The sequence below is a fragment of the Corvus hawaiiensis genome, chromosome 8 (genome assembly GCF_020740725.1).
Source record: "Corvus hawaiiensis isolate bCorHaw1 chromosome 8, bCorHaw1.pri.cur, whole genome shotgun sequence".
NCBI lineage: Eukaryota > Metazoa > Chordata > Aves > Passeriformes > Corvidae > Corvus > Corvus hawaiiensis.
In genome coordinates this window covers 31,339,714-31,359,129 of record NC_063220.1, presented here as the reverse complement: position 1 = coordinate 31,359,129, position 19,416 = coordinate 31,339,714, and the positions used below count along the sequence as shown (strand labels likewise).

The 19,416-nt window shown below is 43.2% G+C and overlaps 1 long non-coding RNA gene across 14 annotated transcripts in view; it reads left to right on the top strand.

Moving 5' to 3' along the window:
* The window catches only part of LOC125329492, a 144,416-nt gene that overhangs the window by 52,871 nt on the left and 72,129 nt on the right, over nt 1-19,416 (top strand). For 8 of the 14 annotated variants that reach the window (XR_007205172.1, XR_007205166.1, XR_007205173.1 and 5 more), the window contains 2 exons: nt 1,653-1,912; nt 3,718-6,319. This is a non-coding gene — a long non-coding RNA (uncharacterized LOC125329492). Of the gene's footprint in view, nt 1-1,652; nt 1,913-2,160; nt 2,308-3,717; nt 6,320-9,801; nt 9,899-10,467; nt 10,505-11,301; nt 13,843-19,416 lie in introns of those variants that run through there. The other 6 variants (XR_007205167.1, XR_007205163.1, XR_007205169.1 and 3 more) reach the window with 6 other exon arrangements.

The window sequence follows — 19,416 nt, the reverse complement described above, 5'->3', positions numbered from 1 at the left end:
AGCAGGTTAGGAAACATCATCTTCCTTTTACAATTGTCTGTTACTCTTTACATTTCTGGAGAACTGGGATCTTGCTGTTAATCTTACAAAAATAGATGCTGTGGTGAAGCCTCAGGCACGAATAAAATTGGATGTTAATCTTAAAGCAGATTTTTTACAGCTATGCACTCAGAGCAGTGAATCCAAATGATTTTGGAAACTCTGCAGTTTTTACTTATTTAGATCAAAATGCTGTGGCGAAAAAGGTCAGTGGCACAGGTACATATTGTAACATTTGGGGCTCCTGAAAGTTGAGCAGATAAGCACAGCAAACATTAGACATCTCTGACTTGACACAAATAATAGGCAAAGCTGAAAAAAGCCTGCTGACAAGAGGAGTGGGTGTTGGTGGGTGACTTGCTGCAGTTTTAGAGCTGTTAAGTGTAGGTTTTTTAGCATTTTCATTATTTAAAAGTGGAGTGGTAGTTTCTTCACTCCCTCTGAAAAGTTACTAATTTACTCTGAAATACAGGGTAAGCCACAATGATTTAACAGATTTGTAATGTGCTTTAGAGTGATTTTAAGTAAGACATCCTCCTCTCTAAGCTTCCCACTGTCTCAGCTCTGCCCTCACTCCTTTCTCTGTGTACATCTGCACCAAAATGCAAAGCAGGGGCTGCCCCATGTGTGACTTTCATCTATAGCCTGTGTCAGCTGGAGTGCCTGGGTGGCTCTGACCACTGGTGCTCATGCACATTTGCCTCACTGCCACAGTTCAGAAAGACTGACATTAAGAGGCTGAGCTAGCTATGTTTGGGTATCGGGAATAGCATCCTAGACTGTGGAGTGGTTCAAAAGCTGCTGCTCTGCAGGTACTGCTGCAGGTGGACAGCCCTTTCTTGGAGGAGCCCTGACATACAGAGCCTGCCTTTTTGCCTAATGCATGGAAAGTACCTAGAGGAGCATGGCTAAGGACCATGATTAAGGGCCCCAGGATGTCCCTGGGATACAGGCAGCATTAATTAATCTGCAGTCCTCCGTGTCTGATTCTGAGAAGGCAGCTGAGTTGTGTTCCCAAGGGGCTGTCCAAGAAGGCAGGCAGCCTGCAGGGATGGAAAGTGCTCAGGGCATTTTCTTCTGTTATCAAGCTGAAAGGGTCTCAGCTGTGCCATGCCCACAGCTGTGCTGAGTAGCCATGCCTATGGCAGGATGCTTCAGCTGCAGGCCTTTTCATGGATGATATTTAAATCGGATGGAGCCTCGTTGAGAGGGAGCTGGCCCTGCATTTATTCAGAGAGATCTCTAGTGGTTTGTGGTAAGGAATTGGGACCTGGGGCTGAAGCCACAAACTCCAGGACCAAACCACAGAATTTATACAGCTGCCACGGCCTGCCCATTTGCCTTCCCTGATGTCATCACACAGCTTTTGTGCTTCTGTCTGCTCTAGACATTGTTGGTGGAAGGAAGAATCTGTTTTGTTCAATACAGTAGTGATGTCTAGCTCAGTGTAATTTTATTAGCTGCTTATGATCTATTGCTATTCAGTGTATCCATGGGTTTGTTTAGTATCAACAGCCAAGGGTAGAAATACTTGAATAGAAAGCTAGGTGGAAATGCTGGGTTTCTGGAAGACTCCAGGATTTCTTTTTCTCTTCTTTGTTTCCCTGTTCTAGGAGGTGTGAAGAACACTTGTCCATTCATAACTGAAACTATTCAAGATGCACAGGCCTGAAAGGCCACTATAAGTTTCTTTGCACTCTGGTGTGGTAAAAGTCTTGTCTCCTAGCAAACATTATGGATGAAAGCTTTTGTCACAAGGAGAGATGGTAAATTTGTATACTCAACTTCTATTTGGAAGAATATTTTGATGTGAAACCTTTGTTATTCCAGAGGCTTGAGCCAACTGCTTTTGATCTGGGAGCTTACAGAATGGGTAAGTATAGCTGTATTGGGCTGGGTAGATGTCACCCTCAGGGATTTGTGCATGGATCTCTCCTTGGTCTGAACTGGAGAAGGGCCAGAGTATGTTCACTTTCACTTTCTGTCACTGAGAAAAATGAATGCTGTTCTATATAAGCTATAATTTCTTCCCAAGTAGATGATGACTAAAGAAGGCCTGAACTGAGTATAGATAATCTTATATTTACTTGAAATGAATGTAGCTCCTAACTCTTATTTTAGCACCAATCTGGGAACACTACTGTGAACAGATTTACCATGTCTGCCTCTTCCTTACCTTGGCATTCTGGCATTTATGCACTCACTGCACTGATAGTGCATGTTCTTGCAGTGATACTTGGGAGTTAATGAAGCCCAAGTGTCTGAAAGGTGAGTAGGTAAAAGGTAGATACTTTCAGATCCAAACCTATCCTTTTGCGTGCTCCACAATCTTATTTTAATTCTTAAATATGGTTTCATTCTTCTGATACTAAGAGTCAGCACTGATTTCAGTATGTGAGTCATCAGGAGAGTTATTAACTATTTTCTAGTTGCATGGTCCGTTGTTGCAGCATGGAAAATATCTAACTTCAACCATGTGTTTTTAGACTAGATACTTACAGAAAGCCTTTTCTATGATTATAGAAGAGCAGATTTAATCTGGAAGTCATTGAAAGAAACCAATAAAGAACTTCCTTGATGTGATTTTTGGAGTTACTTGGTGGAATTGAATTGAATGTTTTCGGGTGTTGGACGTAAGGGCACTTGAAAGCTTAAAGAGGGTTAAATGTAGATGATAATGAAAATGTTATTGGTATTTATAGGTCAGTTGATAATGTCAACATATTAAAGTGATATGAAATATCTCCCTGATTTCATGGACAGTGCTGTACTCTACATAGTTTATTGTAATAACATGATCCTTGATATACATGGATGATAAATGTAGCTTTATAAAAATTTTTTTAGTTTTCATCCAATTGCCCTGAAATGCCATATCAAAAGTATGTTTATTACAAAACATATACAGTTGCCGTCTGCCAGTGTTATCTCTATGAAAGCAACCTAAGCTAAGAAAGCACATTTGGAAAAAACGTGCCAAGCAGAGGTGGTTGGGTTTTTTTTCTTTTGTTAGATTTTCTGGGAATATTCATTAATAGTTGGAGATGTGGTCTTTCAACTAAATTTCTTTCACCCAGATTTTATGCAAATTGCAAGATTCTTCAAGTGTAAAGTCATATGCCATGAGTATGGTATTTGCATTTCTTTTAATAAAAATAACTTTGGAATAGGTACTTTGTTTAGTGAATTGCCTTCTTTATTATTCATCACTGTGTAATATCTTTGTAAAACAACAGTAACTGGAAGGAAGAAAAATACTGGAAAATGTTTCTTGGAGCTGGGTTTGGCAGAGGTCTACCTTTCTGGAAAAGAAATGCTGATTTTGGTTCTTTATTTTGCCCTGTCCTTTTTGTGCTGTTGTGTACTGGAATAAAAGAATAAAAGTGGGCACTAGATGAGCTGTGAATTCCCTTTGGACCAGACTTTGGGATTCACTGCTCTGACATGTATTTTGGTGTTGCTTTATCCTGAGGGACTTTATTCACAAAATCTCAGAGCATATTTTTCCAATAAGATTTCACATCGTTTGATAAATGTTTGGATAAATTTCATACCATCTTATCAAAGCAGACAATAGTTCTTTCTTGAGGAACTGAGCTTAAGTGAAATGCTCATTTATATTGGTGGGTTGTAATTAAGAGTACAGATCCAAATCAGTGCTTTGTTATTCTGTTGCAGGAGTAGGTTGAATCAAGCCTCTGTCAAGAACCACTGCTGAAATACTGAATTAACATACCCAAGACCAGCACATCAGGAGTATAGTCTCCTACCAAGAATAGTGTGGAGATAAACCTTGCTCACAGAAGCTCTGGAAGCACTGTGAGACTCGGATCGACACGGTGCATCCTCAGAAGGCAGGGATGTTTCTGCTGTCTGAGCACTGCACACTCTATGTTCATAACTGATGGAAATAATGCCCGGTTTTGGGGGAGCTTGGTGGTATGAGAGACAGTCACAGCAGCTCTAATAGGGTGGCTTATCGCTTTCTTGTGGAGCCAGGTACAGCTTCTGTCCTCTTTCGCACCCACAAATCTGGTATAATGTTAATTAGATTGTCATTAGGTTTCATTAGTGAAGCTCCATGAAACAAACAAAGGAAACATTCTATAGTCATGCTGAAACTTGGTATGTCATTTATACAAAGTGGGTGAGCAGAGATCAGCAGCTATGAAACACTGCTTTTCTAGAAATATGAAATATTTAGGTAAAATATCTAGGTAAAATCTAACAAAAATTTGATTACTGCATGATAAAATGGTGCCTCTTCCCTTCTAAATAGGTTTGATCATCTCCTTAATGCAAGCCCTGCACCTTCACCTAGATTCCTTCCCAGGCAGCTATAGTGGATCTGCTCACCAAGAGAATTTGTCCCACTGGATTCCTTTTTTTTTCTGTGCAGTTGAATGAAAAGCGTGTCTCTTTTGAAGAACAGCAACTGAAAGAAATATTGATGACTGCCAGGGCATCTACAGAAAAGGATAAGAAAATTACTCTACTACAACAGTGAAGACAAAGGGGCTTTGTTAACTCTTTCTAGTAGGTTGTATATATTAATAGTAACAAGTAAAGTTTTGTATTTTTTCAGAGAAACACACAAGGCCTTGAATTGTATTGTTTTAATTGCAGCTAACTGAATGAATTAAGTGGAAAATCGCACACAGTACTTTGATTGTCTAATTCTCTGTATGTGAGGCTTTGGGAACAGTTTGTTATTATAAAAGAACAGCACTAACCAGAAATTAGCCAACATGTAATTGCTAGGCTGAGGGGCAGTTTGGGGAAAGCTGATACTTATTTATAAATTATTAAATAAAAGCACATAATATGAGGATCATCTCTCACTGCCTCCACACTTCATACATTACTCATCTTCCTAAATTTCATGGTTTTGTACTCCCTTAGTACATTGCTGCTTATAACCAGTGCAGGCATCAAAACCACCCACATCCAGGAAAGGAGATGCCTGTGCGTTTGTTATGATGGCAGTTTTGGTTATGGGACTCATCATTATGAACCTTCAGTTCAAGGAAAGGAATCTTGACTAGACTTTAAAAAGTTGTTTTCAGTACCTAAAATACACTTGACCACCTGGGACTGTTCAGGTAGCTGAAACTCTGGCCCGTGTTTCCACTTGACTATGTACCTTTAGAGATTTACAGCCAGCCACTACCCTAAATAGAAGACTTAAGGGCAATTTTGGCATTAAATTTGACAGAGTTCTCAAAAAAGCATTGGTTATGTAATTCCCATCAGTTTTGGTAAGAATCAGGTAACTTGTGGTTATCTCGTGTGGTTCTCACTGCTCACTAGTGCCTTACTACCATAGGAAACGGTGACTTTCAAGACAGAGAGGAGGTAGGTGATGGTTGGACTCATCAAGAAGGTAGAACAGTACTTCATCCTCAGTGTTTTTAGCCATTTCAGCTCTTCAGGAGGATGGAGCTGCCATTCGTTCCTTTAGCACAAATTTGAGGGCTTTCTTCTAGGAAAGCAAGGTCTATTTCATGGGACGCAGGAGCGGTTCCTCGTGTGCCACGTAACAAGGGTTTGGGTGATGTCTGGCCTCACAAGTGAGATGTGTGTCTTACAGACCAAGAGGCCCTTAGTGATCTGCAGCAGAGGGTCTGTGGATGGAAAGGTGTGCCAGCACCTGGGGAGTTGGCACTGCTGGACACATCTTTGGACTTGCTGAATTGCTCTATGTGATGACATTTTTGCTGTACAAACAAACCCCACTATTAAACCACTTAAACACTGTTTATGCAACTTTAAAATGGTAGAGGCTTGATGTTTATTGCTTCATCTGCAGGCTTGTTGAAACTTACATGTCCATGCTGAAGTGGTGTGAAGATTAAATTGCTAATCCTAGTTACCAGCCTAGACTGTTGCACAGAAGGTACCTGAGAGGTGGAACTGGGCAGAATTTGGCTTTGCACAGCTTTTGCCAAGAATTCTTTGGTATCCCTGTCACTGTTTTTTGAAGTCCAAAAATATTTCCCCCCAACTAACCTATTTTTCTGCAAGAGAACATAGCTGCATTTATAGAAGGTCTTGGCTTTTACAGTAAGTCTGGTTTGTATAGTTTCCTCTCTCTATGTATATTGTCTGCATAAGTACCAACAGTCATAATGAAAAACACAGTTTTGTTACAGGAATTTTTTAACAGTGGTTTTCAGTAATTTAGAAAACATTGGAGCTACTTCCAACAAATGAAAAAAAATCTAAACAAAGCAGCTTTGAAAATGTTGATGCACTTTGGCAAATAAATCTTTGGTTTTAACCCTGCTCTATTATTCTTTCTCTGATACTAAAACCAATATAAAGCACCACTGATTTCAACCAGCTCAACAGAAGATACCATATGGCTTTCATCCTGTTGTCCCCTGTTTTGGGGGCTAAATCTCGGCTGTGCTCTTGTGCAGCCTTTGGCTGGGTGTTCAGAGACAGCCTCTATTCAGCGCTTGTGTGCACTGTTAAAGCTGTCTTCACTGCACCTCTTTTTCCAGCATGACATGGGAAAGTTCCTGGGTTGAATTCCCCTCAATCACAAAACTCATATGGGAAGCGCTCAAGATTTAAGGCCTCTCAAACCCTTGTGAGTTCACAGCATTTAAAGATAAGAGCACAGTATTGCCAAGAAATGTGTCTTGTTGAGGCCCACAATTAACTTTATCAAAAGAAGGAATCTTATTTTTGCCTGCTGCAGATAGAGGTTGCATCTCAAAGCAGCCTAAAGTTAAAGATAGATATAGCATCTGGTTCAGATCACGATATGATGAAAGATTCAGGTTAATTAGTATTTATTCTTAGTTGATAGTTATTCCTTTTGGCTTGAGCTAACAAGCAGGAGTTGGAGTCCCACAAAGTTGCGTTGCCTGGGATGAGAGATGAGTAAGGGAGATGATCTCTGGGGTGAAAATGTATTTAGGGATAGGAATGTCAGTAAGAAAGACTGGCCATTGCCTTGGACTCTGATAGCCTGAAGGGAGGATGCTCTGAGGGATGACTTGGTGCCAGCAGCGAGGATTGGATGTAGCCATGGACTGAGGCATCCCAGGGGACCATGGACAGGGGGAGGTGTCCCAGTTCCCTGCTCGATCCAATGCCCTCACACCTCCATGCCCACACAACCCCTGTCCACCACCTCTTGCCCTAACTGGGTGTTTTTGGCCACAGGGAGCAGCTGTGGAGAAGGTGACTTCCCAGAGCCCCTCCAAGGCTTTCAATTTCCCTTTCTTGCCACTGTTTTTGTGCAGCACCACACGGGCTCTACCAGCAGAAACACCACAGTGTAAGTGCAGTTGTTCATCTTAGAGTTGTTTTTTTCCTGAGGTCTCCTAACTGTTTATGCAGCCAGGAGGAGCCCACCAGCTGGAGAGCAGTTTTCCATGCTTTTTCAGTTCCCCTTTTTATACTTTATTTTTTTTTTACCCCTGTTACTGTTCTTTTGGCATTGAGACATTTCTAGCAGGATCTCCTATGTATCCAGGCAGAGTTCCTCTTTTCCATTAACCTCATGGACTGTTTTGTTCTCTCAGGCGCTCACAGAGAAGGTAATTTCTGTGTTGGTAGGAATTCTCTGACTTCGCAGGTTCCAGTGGCCTGGGCAAGGGCAGTCCCACAGTGGGCAGGCACTGGGCCTCCTGCCCCACAGCCACAGGGCTCCACTTTCCCTCTCTCTCACATGACAGTCTGGGTCCCCCCAGCAGGTAAGGCTGTTAGTATAGAGGGCTGTGGGGAGGCCACTCCTGTCCTGAGGGGCTGAGGTGATGGCAGAAGGGCTGTGGGTGTCTCTGGGCTGAGGCAATGGCGGGAGGGCTGTGGGTGTCTCTGGGTGTCTCTGGGCTGAGGCAATGGCGGGAGGGCTGTGGGTGTCTCTGGGCTGAGGTGATGGCAGGAGGGCTGTGGGTGTCTCTGGGCTGAGGCCATGGCAGGAGGGCTGTGGGTGTCTCTGGGCTGAGGTGATGGCAGAAGGGCTGTGGGTGTCTCTGGGCTGAGGCAATGGCGGGAGGGCTGTGGGTGTCTCTGGGCTGAGGTGATGGCAGGAGGGCTGTGGGTGTCTCTGGGCTGAGGTGATGGCAGGAGGGCTGTGGGTGTCTCTGAGCCGAGACAATGGCAGGAGGGCTGTGGGTGTCTCTGGGCTGAGGTGATGGCAGGAGGGCTGTGGGTGTCTCTGGGCTGAGGCCATGGCAGGAGGGCTGTGGGTGTCTCTGGGCTGAGGTGATGGCAGAAGGGCTGTGGGTGTCTCTGGGCTGAGGCAATGGCGGGAGGGCTGTGGGTGTCTCTGGGTGTCTCTGGGCTGAGGCCATGGCAGGAGGGCTGTGGGTGTCTCTGGGCTGAGGCCATGGCAGGAGGGCTGTGGGTGTCTCTGGGCTGAGGTGATGGCAGGAGGGCTGTGGGTGTCTCTGGGCTGAGGCCATGGCAGGAGGGCTGTGGGTGTCTCTGGGCTGAGGCAATGGCGGGAGGGCTGTGGGTGTCTCTGGGTGTCTCTGGGCTGAGGCCATGGCAGGAGGGCTGTGGGTGTCTCTGGGCTGAGGTGATGGCAGGAGGGCTGTGGGTGTCTCTGAGCCGAGACAATGGCAGGAGAGCTGTGGGTGTCTCTGGGTGTCTCTGGGCTGAGGCCATGGCAGGAGGGCTGTGGGTGTCTCTGGGCTGCAATCACAGCTTGGAGCATGGCGCAGGTGCAGTTGGGCAGCTTTTGCTTTGTGGACATGGCTGCACAGGCCAGCCAATGTATATTTGTGACTCTCCCCTGCCCTCCTTTTTGAAAGTGTTTGCTTTAAAGTCTCAACAAGACCTAAATTCAATTCCCTTAATGTGCTTTTGGCCATCTCCTATTCTCCAGCTCTGTGGAGGAGTTGGGGAGGTTCTGGCCCCTGCACCTGTGTCAGGCAGGCTGTGAGATGAGGCTGAACTTGCAATCCCCCTCTCCATGCTTCTCTTTGCAGGGGCCTCGCTGAGGAGCTGTAGGGTTGAACAGAGATAGAATAGCACAAACTGGGGTTTTGGATGCAAGAAGGAGGGGTAAAAGGACTCCCAAACTTGCACATAAGTAAAACAGGTCGTAATTCTGCCTTGGAAACACCGTGGTAGTCTCTGGAGAGATTCCTGAGCAGCAAGCTCCCACTTTGGAGCACAGTGCTGGGCTTTGCAAACCCCTGGTCTCTTTCTGCTTTGCAGCCTGTAGCAGCCAAATAAGAGCCTCAGTTGACAAAGCTTGTTGCTTTTAGCACAGGAAAATTCTAAGCTTAAACCAAAACATGTATAATAAATGTTAAGAGCACCAATTCCACTGCTTATGCCATCATAAAGAAACTACTAAAAGAAAGAAAAGCAGGAAAATGGCTTAGTTGCTCACTTAATTGTGGAAGCTTTATTATGTCCTGCTGTGCTGATGATAAAGGCCTATTACCAAGGCTGAATCCCAATTAGATCAGGTATGTTCTATGTCATTATAGTCTCAAGCATCAGCTGTTTCAATAGTGCAACAAACTATTTGGGATAAGCAGCCCAGTTGAGGGTTTGCCCATGTAGAGGCATAGACTCTGTTGATTTGGCCACCACTTTTTGTCAGCAAGGCACACTTACATGGCTCTTGTGTATGCAAAGGTGTGGACAGATGGCTTGGAGATTATTAAACTGGGTGAAAACTGGCTCTGTTTCCCCTTTTCCTGCTTCCTTCTCCTGGTCATTAGTCAAATGACTGAAATGTGTTTTAAATAAATACCTACAAACCACCTGTGTCTTTCATTTGCTTCCTAGAAAAAAGAGAACAACACTCCTACTTGTTACTTCTGTGATGAAAATGGCAGGACAGCTATAGATCTGCAGCAAACTCCAAGCTGTGTGGCAGCTACAGGTAAGCTCAGAAATTAAGCTGTTACTATGAAAAGCACAAAGCTTGGAAGCAATTTATTCCTAGTGTTGTTTGCTGCTCATGTTGACTACTGGAAAGTAAATTCAGTTTAATGCTGTGCTCAGACACAGTCTTTTCCATAAACTAAGTGTTCTGCAGGTTCACTGAATAGAATGGAGTCTGTGTTTCGGAGGTATGAGGAGGCTGGATGAGCAGGTGTGGGAGGTGGAGTTAAGAGGCTCTGCCACCCTGGAAAGCATTGGAGCTGGGTTACACTTATGAGATGCTAGGCTTGAAAGAAGTTCTCAGTGTGCCTTGCCTTTCCTTTGCAGCAGATGGGACTTGAAGTCTAAGGCCTTGGATTATTAATTCCTGCTCTTTGTTGTTCCAAAGAAATGGTGGTCCTCCTGTAGCCTTTGCAGTGAGTCTGAGAGAGCACAGACCTGTTCTAGGCCCAAATATGGACATAGTTGTTGAGTATTAATGTCTAATTATTAAAGCTGGTTTTCAGAATGAGCTTTTCTTTTAATATGAAATACATATTTATGTGCTTTTCTGAACTGTTGTCTCAGGCTTTGCACAGATTCCAGAAGACTGTATTGAATGTTGGTAAGTACATACTAAAGAGGATGTGGTTAAGTTCATATTTTGAAATAGCTTTTCCACCACAAGGATTAGTATCTACTGCCTTCCTTTTAATTTATGCCTTTTATTTTTAGTATCAACTTCTGACAGTGTCTGTGGAATATATTTGTAAATATATTTGCCAAAGCTATATATTGGATGATTCCTCTGTTTCTAGCATATCTGAAATGACCACATACAGAATGTAATTAAAAATTAGCATGATACACGACTTGCATGCTCCTATCAGCTTTTAAGCATCATACTAGGAAATACTTTTTTCAGTTTTATTATGTCTTTTATTTAAATTATTAATAAATTACTAATTAGTAATTTATTTAAATTATTATTTTAATTGACATGAGGAAAATAAGCATATGTACTAAAGGGGACTGGCTAAAACTATTTGTTTTTGTTAGAATATTATGAAAGATTTTCACACTAGCAGCCATTACAAAACTCAACCAATCCAATAGCATGGGGAAGCCTGTGGTTTTCAAGTAGTTGGGGTGTGTGGAAAGGAAAAGATTATAGAAGAGGCTTGTGGGAAATAAATGAGGAGTGGAAAAGAGGTTGATTTTTCTGTATGGTGTATTGACTGGTTGACAATGTAGACCATATATATTTCTCTGTCCTCCTGTGACTGGTTAGGATTAAGCTAAAGATATCTTGGAAAAGAAGGAAGATGTCTTAGATTCCCAAACATGATGAGTTTCCTGCTGGTGATTATCATATACCTCCCTTTGTAGAGTGCTAAGTCTTTGATTTAATTTCCTCTACAGAGAAATGGAACATGACTGAAGCAGAGATTTACGCTATGGCCGCTTTCAGAAGGTCCATGAGCTTTCAGCAATGCCCTACACAAACACAACACAAATGCTAACGTGTTTCTTGAGATAATGCTTCACCAGTGTAATGTTAATTTCTGAACTTGTATCATTACTGAAAACACTTGGAAAAAAAATCTTTTTCTGTAAGTTTTCTGCTGATGATTTTAGCTGAATCTGCTTTACCATACAAACACGTTCTTATTACACACTCTGTGGAAGTAAAGCACTCCGTAATAACAAAAAAATAGCAGGACACAAGGGGATATCATACTGTCCTTTCCTTCTTCCTTTCATTTGATCTTTCTGCCATCTTGGTAGGAGGTCTCCTTTTTATGTGTATTTCTTAGTACTTAGGAACTGAACGTAACTTCTGTCTGTTTATGGGTTTTGCAGCTTTTGGAAGATGACACTTTCCGGCTGCACTGAATCCTTTGCTATTCTGTGTGAATGGTGTACAGAGTGTTGGAGTGTATATATTATTTTTCACCAGAAATAAGTTCTATTTCATGAAAGTGGAGAATTACAGAGAAAATTTGCTGACTACTAGTGCAACTTAGGCAGATGTGTAACAGGACAGTACCATGATTATGTGCTTTGAAATATTTAATTTTCTCTCTATAACCCTCTTCTTAACTCTGCTAAAATTCAGCCTGTCAGTGTTGGTACTCTGTCTTGTTGTTAGCCCTTCCAAGTGTGTTTGGTAAACTGCTGAGCTGAATTCATTTAGGAGGGTGGACACAATGCTGGTGTCATTGCAGTCTGTGATAGAATGAAAATTGCTTTTGGAGCAGAATGCTCAGTGTTTCTATGGAGGCCCCTGTGGAATCAGGAGTGGGCAGATGCTCTAGTGGGCATGTACCCTACATCATGCTTTAGGGATGCTCACATAGATGAGGCTGCCATAGTGTGAGGGTTACTGCTACAGGCAGCAGTCCCCTCCAGTGCTGTGAGCCCTGCTTTGTTTGGAAAGAGGTAGAAGAGAGGAGATGGAGATGCAGAATCTGCCATTCACTCCCAGGCTTTCCTGTCTTCAAGGAGCCATCAGAGCATCATACACATTACTTTCAGGTATTGCCAGTACACCAACCTTAGAGAGGGTGGGTGTCTCATTTGAAACACACCACTTTCTCTTTTCAAAGATCTCTCTCCAAGACTTGTGAACTCTATGCTTCTGTCCTCACCAAGGAACTGCAGAAATACCCAACTGTGCAACCCCCTTTTCCTCTCCATATTCTTGGGAGAATGATGGACAAGAAATTCCAATAAAGCTGCTCTTGTGCTTAGGAAGTCAGGCTGTAGCTGTCCGGATGTATCTGTGAGACCAAAGTGCTAAATGAAGAGTCACACTCCTGGGACTTCTGTTTCTCCCTGTTAACCTTTCAGCCTGGTAAACTTATACTTGGAAGAGCCCTGCTTTTTCACTGGGAGACTGTGGTGTGCAGAATGGAAACTTTTAAATGTTAGAATAGTCATTCCACAGACTTTCACTGAGCTATGAATCGTTTCCCTAAGTCAAGAGGCTTCTCCCAATTCTTCTCTCTCTCCCCCAGCACAACAGAACTATTTGCTTCAGTAAATCCCTTGACTGCATTGTCTGTTGTGTGGCCCCTACTGCACCACACCCAAACTGTTCAAGATCTTACATGAGTATTCTTCATGCTGCTTACAACAGTTAGAGAAGTGATACTTACGGAGAAAATATTAAAGCAACTGAGGCTTATAGAGCACACTGAAGGAGCATTGCCAGCGCTGTCCTGGACCCCCAGATGGGATGTCCTAGAAGCTGCAGCTGCTTTCCCATCTTACCTTAACTCTCTGAACAAGGGTGGAGAGGAAGCAAGAAGAGAGAGACATTTCCACAGCGATTGCAACATGTAGTGATAGGCAAATTCCCTCTCCCTGCCCTGTGACAAGCATGGTGTAGGTCATAAAGTGCTGCAATCCTTATCGGGGCTTTTCAGGCCGTTTTTAAAAATAATTTCATCTTTGCTGTCACGTCTTCCTCCCTCGCTGAACAGGGACTGACTAATTAGCAGTGGTTCAGTGGCAGATGCTATTGTGAAAAGGGTTTGATGGTGATCTAACTGGAAATAAAATTGTCTTAAAGGTCCAGGCAGACATTTTCTAACTTCTCTGTGATACAGGCTCTGTTGGCTGGTGCATGAAACCAGCCCACACGGTCATGAAGGATGAACCCTTTTGCATGCAAATGGCTGGTCCTCTTCCAAGATGATACCTGTGGCCTGCTAGTTGCATCCTGCACTAGTCCTCACTGGTGTATTAAAAGCAACAATGGTCTTGACTGATCTACCTACTCACATTTTCTACCAGGAGAATAAAATGCCAGAGTTGATGGTAGTTAGTTACCTGTGTCACTCCTCTAAACACAGTTAGAAGCAATGAACATTGGTTGTTTTCTTCTCAGTCTGAAATCACATTAACATTAGTCATGTAAAAAGCTATACTGTTTTGAAATAAATATTTATCAACATATCCTATTGTGGTTTATTTTTAGTCTGCTGATATGTTTGACTACTATCTCATATGACCGTGACATTTGTAAACAGAGCAGGGAGGGTGTGTCACTGCCCTTTAGGTTGGTATTTTTGTGGTAATTGTTATCAGATCATGATATTCACATATCAAACCCTAAACTCTAATTTTAACAATGCAGACAGGAGAGCTATAGCTTGAGTTCTTGTGGTTATCTGCTCTTCCAGCTGTTTTTAGTTTGTTTTGCAGAGGAATGATTCAAGTGTGTAAATGTAGAGGAGTAATGCCATTTGAGGTGCCTGAACTTCAGCTATTGCTATAGAGGAGCAGTGGCCTGCCAAGTGCCCTGTGCCATGGTCTTAGCCCAGTGAAGGTTTTGCAGATGCCCAAAAGTGGCTAAATTGTGTTGGACAACTTGTGAGGCAACTGTCCCTCACCCTAGGTTTCTGCCAGCTGTTTCCCGTGGGTGTCACCAGGGAGATACCTTCAGCACCCAGCCATCTGCTGACACCTTGTGAGGAGATCCTCATGCCTCCCACTGAGCAGGCACAGGCTCAATCCTCTCAGCTACTCCCCAGCTACTGCATCACTCTCTGCAAGCTTGGTGATTTGGGCGTTCCACAGAGAATGATGTACATAGGGGGGTTTTTTTCTCCCTGTGATACTATTTGGGAAAGCTTCCTCACATGTATGAGAAAATACAGCGGTCTTGCCAGCAGAAGTAGGGAAAAGCCTAAAAGTGTTAGGTTAAAACTGCCATGCTTTAATGTGTAATGAATTTGGCTTTTTATGCATAACTGAAATGTATCTGTATTAAGTCAGCTGTACCCATTGGTTGGAGGCCCCTAGAGCTATCCTGCAGAAGATCAGTGAGCAGTCTGGAGGTGCATGGGCTGCAGCAGTGGTGGGCTGTGGCAGGCCACTGTGAGACCTAAGAAAGCAGCTTGGCCTCTTGCATCCCTCTTTGTTTCTGATAATAAACTGTAGAAAGAGGTTTACTGTGGTACTTTGTTGTACTGAACTAGTTTTCTCCATAGTAACTTCTGCAGCTGTCACAGGAGCAGAACAAGCTTTGAGACTGGGGGATGTGTCCTCCTCTATCCGAGGTGATGTTCAGGAGTTAGGCTGGAAGATTTCATACATCAAACAAGAGGCTGAGGCCACCAGTGGGGACATTTGTGCAGTCATCTCACAGCACTGGACATAATGTGAAATTCTGTCAGGCCTCTCTGAAGGACACAGGTCTGGCAGTGCAGCATGGGCATCTCATCTTAGGTACTTCTCACCAATTGTACCCTCTCAGGAGAGGGACAAGATCTGCCTTGGTGAAGCATGTCCTATGTATGGGACTGCTGCCTTCTGTTTGTGCCACTGCTCACATATGCTACTGCTGGCACATCCTTCCAGGCTGCAGAGGGATGTAAAACTGCAGGCCTGCTCCATGCATGGCCAGGCTGCCCAGGAAACAAGTTTAACTGACCATGGGTGGTGTTTTTAAAATAAACCAAGGGATCTGTCCCCACTCATCTCTATTTTCATCCTGCCACAGATTGCCGAACACCTTCTCAGCTTGTGTGAGCACCCAGATGTGTCATCCAGACTGTGCTGTGTCAGAGCAAGTGCTTTCTGTACTTTTTCTAGCCTGGCTGATTTTGGCAAAAATCTGCACATCCACTGGTGCAGGGAGGTTTAAGTTCCTAAATCCCTTTATCTGCTTCAAAAAAAATCATAAGCTGCAGAAACAGAGAACCCAGTAGATGCAACTGCCAGTTATGGAGTTGAGAATGAATGAAAAAAACCCAAAGAAATGTCAATCATTGAGACAGTCAATCAGTTTGTTGCCTAGGAGAGGAGGATTTTTGGGATGCCAGAGATCCTGCTGCATTAAGGATATGCAATGATAGACCAGCACAAGGCAAAAGAGAGCTAGAGGTCCTCGACACTGTGTTGTATTGATGGTTTGGTTCAGACCTCAGCCGGGGTGAGTGGGTGGTGTCTGTCATCTTTGCTTGACAAACTCCTGGTCACCAAACAAGAGAGTGATTGTTGAAACCCTTCAAAATATTTTACAGGGCATGCATTTGCCCATATTTATTGTAATTTTTAAAAGCAGGAGTGCTTAGGTAGTCTCTATTATTTCAGGAGGGAGTTCCTTTAATGTTCCAGCCCATGTGAGATCGGGGAGCTGCTTGGAGGTGCCTGTGCCAGCAGGGAGATGGGTGCTTGGCACACAGCCCAAATTTTCTTGGTTTATAGGGCATCCTGACCGGCCCTCCTGCAGTTCCAGCCAAGCTGAGAATGGCAGAAAAAGCCACACTTTACTCCCTGAGGAACGGAAACTTTAAAATTCATAATGTCTGTGCCGTTCTTCAGCTCTGCTTAGCTAAAGATAAATGCTAATTGCCAAAACCTTTCTCAATATGAATGGGCATACATCAACTCCTGAAAAATGCACTTGCTGATTTAGTTAAAAAATAAACAAATCAATTCTTGGGCTTTTGAGCGTTTAAGTAAGTTCCTTAAGTAAGCAATAGATTTTTCAGAAGAAAAAAACTTACTAGGAGGCAATCCAGTGGGTCCTATTAGGAATAGTAGGAGCACTAGGACATGCAGATTAAAATCTTAGTTTTGACAGCATTTCCCGATATATTACTAGAAAAAACCAGCTAAATAGTTTGTTAGACCTGAATTATCTTTCCGTGTGTTCACAGTACACTTTTCCGATAAACCCAAAATGACGACAGGTTTGTTAAAGCAGGAATAAAATCCACCTTGCTGATGGGGTAATGCGATAACTAACTAGATAGAATGTTTTTGTAGTGGTTTTGTACCAGTGAAAGGGCAGGTGCTGTGAGTTCACTGGTTGCCTGAAATCACAGAGGAGAATAGCATGTCTTAAAAAAAGCAATTGCTGAAATGACCCTGTGGTGCATCTGCATTGATTGAGTGAAAGGATGATGCTGTCCTCATATTCTTAATATTTATATTATCTGTCCTCAGTGAACTGAGAGGGCTCATGGAGAGGCACTGCCTGATAAGCACTCCTGCTGTACAGTGAGATTTTGGTTGATGGAGAGGAGGTCCACTCTACCAGGATTAACTGGATACTGGAAGAAAAGAATAGGGAAGGTCCCAAAAAGAGGCACTACTTTTCAAATAATCAAACAAAAAGTCACCAAAGGGTTTTGTTCAGTTTGAGGCAGCCATAGCATTTGTTTCATGGAAACCTCTGCAGTTGATCAAGACAGGCGATGACTAAGATTGTGCTCTGTTCATGAAAGCACCTTCTTCCAGAGACCACTGCCTGCTCCTGATCTGCTGCTAATTAGTCTCCACCCTGTGATACTGAGTCATTATATTCTTTGCCCTTTTCCATAGCTGTTTTTGGTGTGGAAATTGAGACAAATATTGCTCCCCTGCTGGAAATCATCGTCATGTCATCAAATTTATCAGTACCTGTAAGCCCAAACAAAAAAGGAATAGATTTTCTTTTTGGCCAGTGATCTCTGACAGGAATGTTTTGAAGTTCAGACATGTTATGTGTTATGGTGATTCACCATAGATAGAATCTGGCTAGTTTCTGTAATGTCACAAATTCTTTTATTTGTTAAAACATCAAAGCTATTAATCAGCCTTTAAAGCTACTGTCAGGAAAAGATGGAGGGATTCCACACTCAAGGCCCTTCAGTGCTTCTCTCAGCAGCAGGTGCCTGTGTTTGTGCTTTCCTGTAGCCTACCATGAGGTGTATTGCCTTCAGCCATGACTTCCCAATCTATAAGAAGATTGTGCAGGAAGTTGCCCTGCAACTTTCTTGCATCCTCTTGTTCCATGTATCACTGGATAGAACTCCTCCTGCCTCATAAGTCAAGTTCTGTTTTGGTCTGTTTTCTTGGTGGAGGAAGAATGGGACAAGTTTCCAGGATCACCAGTGTCTTTCCCTGGTATGACTGACTTCCTTGATTTGCTACCACTGGGCTATTCTTGACAATTTTTCTTGTTTCTCTGCTGAACTGTGCTCAGCCGGGTCTGGTTCAGACATGGTACAGTGACTCAGATGGGCTGGAGAGAGACCCTCAGGACTTATGGAAGCAATTAGCTTTAGATGACTGAGTTGGAAAGTTGCTTAGTGGGTTGCATAGTAGGTTTCTGTAGCAGATGCACAAGCATCCCATTATGCCTTAACCTCTGAAGTGGGACAAGAGCTCCTGGCTGTGTTCACTGTGACGGGCAGCTGCAAAGCTGTGGTGGGTATGCCTAGGCAACAGAAGCAATACTGGGTCATTAAAAACTTTAATTAACAAGTAACACAGATAACAGTTTCCCAAGAATCCATGTCCCGTACTGTTTGCTCCTTCCCCAGATTTCTCTGAATCCTGTGTCTGCTGTTTTTCTTCTTCAGCACTTTGGGGCTAGGTAGCATCTTACCTTTACAGATGGGCTTGTCAGTTGAAAAATGTAATTTGCCTGGATGGCATGCATGTACCTTTGTTTTGGCAGCTGGGAATCCCACGATGCCATACCTCTTCAACTCTTGGTGGGGAATCAAAAACACCTTAACATGTCTGGGCAGTGCAAGGAGTGTAAGGGTGTTTTCCTAGAGGGCTGGGAGGAGTCTGCTGAGCCCTCTGCACAATAGCAAATTCCAGTTTTTTTCTTCGTTGTATTTCTGTGGGAATTAGGATGGCTATGCCATTCTGGTAGAAGCAATTCCACCCAGTACATGTGGTGGACTATGTCTAAAAATGCCACATAAATGTCCACAACTGCCCGTGACTAATTTGATGAAAGGATAAGAAGATCACGGTAAAATGATTTCTCTGTGGCACAGCAATTTTAAGAGTTGGAGTAGACCGAGCATCAAGTAGCACGCCAAAGACTGGTGGCTTTTTCTACTTTCTCCACATCCTTTTCTTAATAAGCATCTGTTGCAATGAAATCAAAGATGCAGGAAGAAGAGAAGAAACTTCGGCACTTGTGTGAAATGATAAAATAAAGGCAGCTTTTTTCAAAGATGCTTCATGAAATGGTTCTATGGTAACACCAAGAGTTACAAAAGGGGCAAATCTTCACCACTAAATATTTGTTCCTTTTACAGTGAGCCTTGACAAAACTCAATTCTTCTCTGACCTTACAGAACTTAATTTACAGTATCAGTAGTTTCCTGCCATGACTCAGTGGCTGGAACAGTAATATCTGACTGTCGTTTTTTTCCTCTCTATTTCCAGATCTCTTTTGAAGCTTCTCAGAGTGGGCGGGGAGAGACGAGTGACAGATATAGCCTTGGTTTTTGCCCTTCCTTTTGCACCCCCCTTCTTTTTTTTATTTTTTTTCCTAAACAACCTTCTCCTGCATCTTCTGTTCCTTTCAGTCCTCTTATCCATTGGGTTTCCTTTTCATACATGTCCTGGACCAAATCTTACTTTCCTTTTCATTCCTTCTGGTAGTGTCTATGCCTGCTGATAATGCCTGGGAAATACTGAGATCATTCCCCTGCTGTTTTTTCCCCCTCAGTGGTAATTTTCTACTCCAGATCAAACCTCTTAATATCCTCCCTTCCTCTGCAGTTATCTTGC